Here is a 7,500-nt window from a genome sequence, read left to right as displayed (position 1 = left end):
GGAGGAAGCCTTGAACGACGTCAGTGGAGGATGGGGATGATGTGCAGCCTTTTATTGACTGCGTGCAAACAACAATTACAGAAGACAGCGCACTGGAGATCTAGTGAATTCTTGATGAACTACGAGTATAACGGTTAAATAACTTTACACAAACAAGTTAGCGAATAGCCGAACGACTGGATCTCTGCCTCGAACAAAGTTCTGTTCGAAATTGGATGATGCTATTTTTTCAGTGTTATAGAATATAGGCAGGCCCCCTTTTCTTACAGTTGGCAAAAACCGGTGAAAAACTTCGGCGAGCAAAGTGACAGGGTCGGCCAGGGGGATTGGGGGGGTAGTGGTATACAAGCATACCCGGAAAAAAGTATCCAGAATACCCCAATAAAAGTAATCAAAGCGTTGTATACTGTATACCTGAAATTAGTAATTAGTAAAGCAATCCCTTAATTGGTCAAGTTTGATCTTACCTTTTTATCAGGTAATTTGTATTTTTATTTTGCAGTGCAATACAATACTTAGCTCTGATTAACCGAGCTTAGTCAGTCTGTATGGGAGAATCTTGACCTCGTGCCTGCGTAGGCATACTCTTACCTAACAACCAGGTAGTTAACATTTCACAATTTGCAGATGACACAACTATCATAAGTAGCAACACGCAAACCTTGAAGTCTAGTCTCCTTATTCTTGAAAAAATTCGGGAGCCTCTCAGGACTAAGAATAAACAAAAAAAAAAGCGATGTGGTCGGGATCCGAGAAAAATAAAAAATCCAAGATATTGGAATTCAAGAGCTGACCCAATTAAAAAGTTCTAGGAACCCTTTTATCTTACAACATGGGAAAAAATTTGGAATCTATCTTCCTCACCAGAATCCGAAAAATGAAAACGAAATTAGATTTATGGCTATCAAGAGACCTTACACTTTATGGAAAAGCAGTATTAGCTAAAACTCTTGGCGTTTCGCAATTAATACACGTAGTGTCTATGCTTTCAGTCCCTGGCAATGTTACCAGAACAGTCCAAGCACAACTATTTTCCTTCTTGTGGAACAATAATAAAGATAAGATTAAGAGGCAAGTCATGAAACAATCCTTTGAAAAAGTGGGAATCAAATCTGTTGATTTTTCAATTATGATCAAGTCTTTACGCCTGGCTTGGATCAGTAGGATATTAAGCGATACGGAAGACACGTGGAAAGCAATCCCAAGTTACTACCTTTCAGATTACGGAAACTTACCTTCCTATTAAGATGTAACTATAAGTGGATCTTGTTAACAAGCGTTTACCTGTTCTCTACAGGGAATTAACTTCTAGAATACTTCCAGGACATCCTCCCTTACTTCCCTTATGGTGAATGCATACTTTGGAATAATAAAGCAGTAACTATCAATGACCATTCTTTATTTCGGAAATCGTGGTTTGCAGGTGGAATATGTTTTTATTAAAGATATTTTGAACCCCCATGGAAACGTCTTCACAGTCGACGGATTCCAAAGTAAATTCAGGATCAAGATAAATTATCTACACTACTTTCAGGTTATTGCTGCTATTCCACCCGATTTAAAACAGAAAGCTAAAATTAACCTATGCAAGTCCCTCATTCGACTCACTAGAATCAACCAATATCAGCCCTAGACGTAACCAGTATGTGTTGCAAACTTTACTGTAACCTCTTTAATGATAGCTGTGTTATCAAACCAAAAGGTGTCAGGAAATGGAGAGAGAAATTTCCGTTTGAAAATTGGCAGACGAAATTCATAATCTCTTTTATTTACCAATCATCTAAAAACAATGAATTGAGGCAGTTTTCGTTTAAACTGTTACATAGAATAGTCTTATCCAACAAAGAACTTAAAAAGTTCGCATTCGTTAGCGACGCAAGCTGTATATTTTGTCTTTCCGCTGACTCAATTGAGCATGCATTTCTGAACTGTATGTTACACCCGCCAGTTATCTACTGGCCCCCCTAAAACGTAGACTATCCCTATTTCTTCTCTGTTTAAAGGAATATATTTATAACTGCAGATGCTTTGAAAGGAAACCCATACGGTTGCCCACAAGTATCACGGCAAAAGTTTGAAGTCAATACTGCACAATTAAAAAATATACTGCTTCAGTTTTAGGAAAGCACTTTTTCCTTCATTTGTCAATTTTTTTTTTTTTTTTGAAAAATATTTTAAAAAGCAATAGAGGACTTTTTTCATGTTTACATCGCCTCATCTTAACACTTGGGAAGTTGGGAGAATTTTCGACAGTTATGCAAACCTTCGAGCGGCGTCTCGAGTTTGTATATCTGTCTCGAATTCTCCCAACTCCCCTCGTGTTTAGATGAGGCCATGTGAACAGGGAAAAAAGTCCTCTTTGCTTAAGTAATACTGTGGTGAAACAGGTAGTGTCTTTCACATGATCACATTAAAAACTCTGTTAATAATATAGAAAGCAAAAGAGTAGGTAAAGTACAGTCTGTACACGCCAGTATTTGTTGTATTGACCTTAAAAGAAAGTACCCCACGGGCTTCTGTTGCAGCGAGGTTCTCCCTTGTCCTTCAGTCTCAAATGTTTCTTCTGTAGTTTTGTTTCTTTTACCAGGCCAAACAAAGGAATTTTTTTTATTGAAGCAGTATAAAACAGAAGTGGGAAAAGAATTCAAACGATTAGTTTTCTACTTGTGTGACACTGATCACTTTTCTACCTATGAAAAGTATCTACAGGAGTGTGCCAGTACAACTGAGGATGAATGTAGTTTTTTTGAAGATGTGTCGCCTTCAGCTAGTGAGCAAATAGAGCAGGATGAGACTTTAAATTTTCATAGAGAACTCTCACCCTGTTACCTCTTTAAGGTTGTGTTCTTAGCTAAGGTTATGGTTCCTGTTGTGAAGACTGTTCCTGTTTGTCGTTTCAACGTATCCTTTTCTTAACATGAAAATATTTTGAACTCAACAAAACTTGTTAAACAGATGATTCATTGAGGGTTTTTGATGACATGCTTGATATCAAAAGTAATGTCGATTCCTTAAGAACCAGGTAATCAAACATGCCATTATTTCGAGAAGAAATCATTTGTGTGTCACTCAATCAACAGTCCAATAATGTGTTTTATTACACATAGCATGAGAATTTTAGTCCATAAAGTTCATTTGTACAAATCTATACGCTTCATTTTCACATGTGAAAAAATCCTATAAAGCCAGTCTGAGTGGCGTACGGTATAACCAGTCAACGATATATATATATAGCGTAAAGGCCTCTCAAAGCCAATCATTCGTGCATCTCGTGCATCTCGTGCAAATCCTACTTTGTTATTGAATTAAATTTAATTTGCATTTGGTTCTATTGTTATTGAGTTTTTGTTTCTAATTTGCGTTCAGAAAACTATTTCAATAAAAATCCTCGTCTTATGTGTCATAAACAGCTCACGGCATAGAAAGTGCTTTGTACGGGATTGTATTCACTCGTTGTTCGTGTCAAAAACCCTCACTCGCTCGTACCTTGCTCGTTCGCGGTTTTTGACACAAACAACTCGTGAATAAAACCCCATACGCCGCACTTTCTATCACGTAAACTATATGTACAACTCTATACCGTCTCTCCAGTTCCTTGACATCTGCAAGTCACAAGTAGTGAGAACGTACTGGAAATACTCCTGATATTCATTTCTTACAACTCTCTCTACCAACTGCACTCTGGAATATTCCATTTGGTTGGCAGGAACACGTGCTATCAGGTTAGGGGTCCCACCATGATTCTCTGGTAAATAGTACAAGGAATCAGGTTGTCCAGGGATGGTATCATATCTTGACTTTCGAATATAATGGGTGTTCCAATGCCCTTGAAGGTGTTCAAGATCCTGCTGCAGTAATGGTGCAAAAAAGAACCACAAACACTCACGCCCTATAGTTCACTTGCTGGATTAAACATGCCTTGCTCTTCTAGGTCCTTAAAGAAATTTATCCACCAGTTCCTTCTGCTTCCTCTGAAGTAGGAACACCACGCCTCCGGAGAGATGGCACATAACGATGACTACTTAAATCATCCCGGAAAAAACTGTGTATCGAGGCCATTAATCCATTCTCAGTCCCGAGGTCAGTAATAAGTTTCTGAGGACATCCACCCGTAGGTTGCAAATTGTTATGGGGCCAGTTGTTTTATCGCGTCACATACAACCATAACACTTTCATGCGCCTTTTCAATTTAGCTATACTCATTCGAATGCCATGGTATTTATCTTACAGTGCAAGTATGTCGTTATAGGTAAATCCTTTGCTGAAGTAATCGCGAATCACCTCCTCGGCTTCATGTGCATCTCTTTCCGCCATTTTGTGTCTTTGACGGAGTATTGGGATTGGAACGAAACCTGTCCCTTTCCGCTTAAATTTCCCTTCCACTTCCGCCGTGATAATGGTGGGGTGATAATGTTTTGACATCAAATATTATAGCAATTGTCTTTGGGCGCTCGATTTTCTTGATTACACTCGTTTTTTGATCTCTTCAGGGCGTGTTCGATTGACCCTATTACGGAATAAAAGTAGGTGCAGTGATGATTTGAAATAGTATGTTTGGCGTAGTTTTTAAGCAACTAGGATGTTGAAGATATGGTTAAAATTTCAGTTTAGTAGGTGTTTGACAATTTTCATGTGAATCTCTGTAAAAGCGAAGGATTTCTGCCTTCAAATCTATGTATTCCTATTCCGGAATAAGGCCGATCGAACACATCCTTACATACGTACAATAATTATGGAAATGCATTTTACCACACGGAAATGAAAATTTTTCGCCTCAGAGCCCCCTTTCTAAAAACATACAGGAAAATAGCTAATATCTAAAACAATTTTCACTTTATTTCAAATCAAAACAATTGCTTCCCAAGTACTTACAGCGGTTACCATTCACACGTGCCCCTCAACGACTGTTTTTTTTATTTTTTATTTTATTTTATTTTTTTTTTTTTTCGAAACTGAATTTGGGTGGACGTCAATCAATCAATTTAGTTTCGAAAAATGAAAACAGAATCGTTGAGGGGCGCCTGTGACTGATAACCGCTGTAAGCTCAGAGAACGCTTTCGCCTCAAGTTCACAAGAATTCACTGTTCATGATCACAAAATACTTCTTATTGTTTCTTTTTGGCAGTCGATTGGAAATACAGCCCTTGTCAGTTGTCATTGGTTAAATAGAAGACCCTGGGCCTGTCTTAAATAGTGGTGCAAGCGGATCTTCGTGGAAGCCATGTAAAAAGAAATTATCTGGCATACCAATTTCATTTCATTAAAGAAGCCAACTCTAAGAAGAAGATTGTTGGACATGAATTCAATTCTTATAAAACAATAATGTCAACAACATCCCAGTCGTGCTTGCAATTGACTTCATTATGGTAATTTGACCAAGGTCAAAACTGAGTTATCTAAACAAGATGCATATCTTTGCCCTAAAACATGGACTAAATTTAACCTTTTCTTTGCATGCATACTAGCTCTTCCGCGCTGTTACCGTGTTCGACCTGACTAAAAGCCACTACGTTTTCCCTTTTCTTATGCCTGAGGTAGTTAAGGGACCTATCACAATAACATGGTACAAATTGAGAGAACGATTGAATTGACCTATGCCAATGGAGAAACCATTGGAACTTAATTTCAGCTGCTGACTCGGAGCGAAACAGCCTGAAGAAACTCCTTTTTCCCTGTTTTAAAGTGTGACTATTCCACCTAGAAAAATGACGAATTATACGCATATACCAATGATGGATCCAGAGAGCCCCCACCTTATTTTTGGACCAAAGCCACCAAAACACCATAAAACACCAAAACTGTGAAAGGGCAAACACAAAATGTTTGAGAGCGGGCCCCCACCTTACCTCCAGGTCTGGATCCGCGACTGTATAAAAATGCAGCCAGAGAGAGTCTCGTTGGTCCCACTTTACGTATATCATGGCCTCCTTCTGCCTTGCATGCAATGGATCATTGGTATAGGCATTAGGCACGTGACTGCGAAGACCAATTCTGGAGCTGCAAGGGCTGTGGTAGTGTGAACACTGCGTAAATTATCGCTTCCGATGCTTGGAAACCTTCTTCTTCTGTCTCTCTCCACCCAGGTCCTCATCCTCTCTACCTCTGCCCGTTTGCGGCCCGTCTTTTACAGCTACCCTCGACTTAATACGGTCGTCAGCCAGCGATTCCAAGTTGCCGACATTGATTTGGCTGCCTTCATGTCTCGTTTGCAGACGTGTTTGTAACGAAGAAGCGGTCACCCTCTCTATCGGTTGCCTTGATCCAGCTGTCCATAGAGTAGGTCTTTTGGAAGGCGCTCGGGGCCCATGGCCTAGCCAACAGCGTAGTCTACGCTCTTAAAGGAGGTACAGGATAGCTGGCAGTTCTGCAGTTTCAAGTACTTCCTGGTTGGTGATTTGATCCTTCCAGGTGATCTCAAGAATTTTGCGGAGGAATCTGAAGTGGAGTGTGTTCAGTCTAGCTTCTTGTCTCGTGTATGTAGGCCATGTCTCTCTCCCATACAACAGGATGCTGAGGACGCATACAGAGTATTCAAGTCACTATTCAGGGAGAGATTGGAGGTGGTTGTTGAGCCGAGGTACTTGAGGGCGCCCACAGAGTTGAGTGCTTGGTTGCTGATCAGGATGGTCGGCTCAGTATGGGTCCCCATTGTCAGTGCCTTAGTCTTCTTGATGATGGTAAGGCCTAAGTCCTGGCAGGCAGTCGCGAAGCTGTCTATGATCGCTTGTTGTCCGCTCTCTGTATGACTTACAAAGGCAGCGTCGTCGGCACAGAGTATCTCTCTTAACAGCACTGTCTTCACTTTGGTCTTAGCGCGGAGACGATTCAAGTTCAGAAGCTTTCTGTCGGGGCGTGTATGGTGGAGGAGGCCGCCCTCAGTGCAGAACTGGAAGGCGTGTTAGAGGAGGACAGAAAAGAAAATACCAAAAAGGGTGGGTGCCTACACGTAGCCTTGCTTCTCTCCACTGCGAATTTTGAATGGGCGAAATCAAGAGTTCTCTTGACGAAATATTGTAACTAAAACCATACATACAAACAAACAAGATGCTTTATCAACTTTATTTATCGTCGAATTTAGCAGCACCTTACTAAGCGAATGTCTCCATCGTTGAGTTTATTGCTTTCGGTGGTAATTTTAGCCTTTCTACCCCTTTCACTGTGTTCCGGATTCCGGATTGTAGGCAAACCCTTAGAAAACAAAGTTTGACGTGGAACAAGACGCTTTGCCTTGGAAAAGTAAGTTTTGCCGCGAGAAAGTAAGTTTTTCCGTGGTGTCAACAAATGTTTGCCGTGGTGTTGACAAACTTTTGCTGTAATGTCGACAAACTTTTGCCGTGGCCTTTTTAAATTGTTGCCGTGGTGTTCACAAAAATTTGCCGCAGCGTTGACAATTTTTTTGTCACGCTTACCAAATCCTATTTTTTTTTATTTAAAAATAAAAGTGCTTGCCTAAAACTTAAGTAGTACATAAAAAATAAATGTCGACGTAGTTCTTTTAA

The 7,500-nt window shown here is 40.1% G+C and overlaps 1 protein-coding gene across 1 annotated transcript in view; it reads right to left on the bottom strand.

Moving 5' to 3' along the window:
* Nucleotides 1–7,500, bottom strand: part of LOC138051901 (uncharacterized) — a 26,692-nt gene that overhangs the window by 14,718 nt on the left and 4,474 nt on the right. The window lies entirely within an intron of this gene.

This window comes from Montipora capricornis, chromosome 6 (genome assembly GCF_036669925.1).
Source record: "Montipora capricornis isolate CH-2021 chromosome 6, ASM3666992v2, whole genome shotgun sequence".
Lineage (NCBI taxonomy): Eukaryota > Metazoa > Cnidaria > Anthozoa > Scleractinia > Acroporidae > Montipora > Montipora capricornis.
The sequence above is the reverse complement of the archived record's forward strand: the minus strand, read 5'-3'. Positions and strand labels throughout refer to the sequence as shown.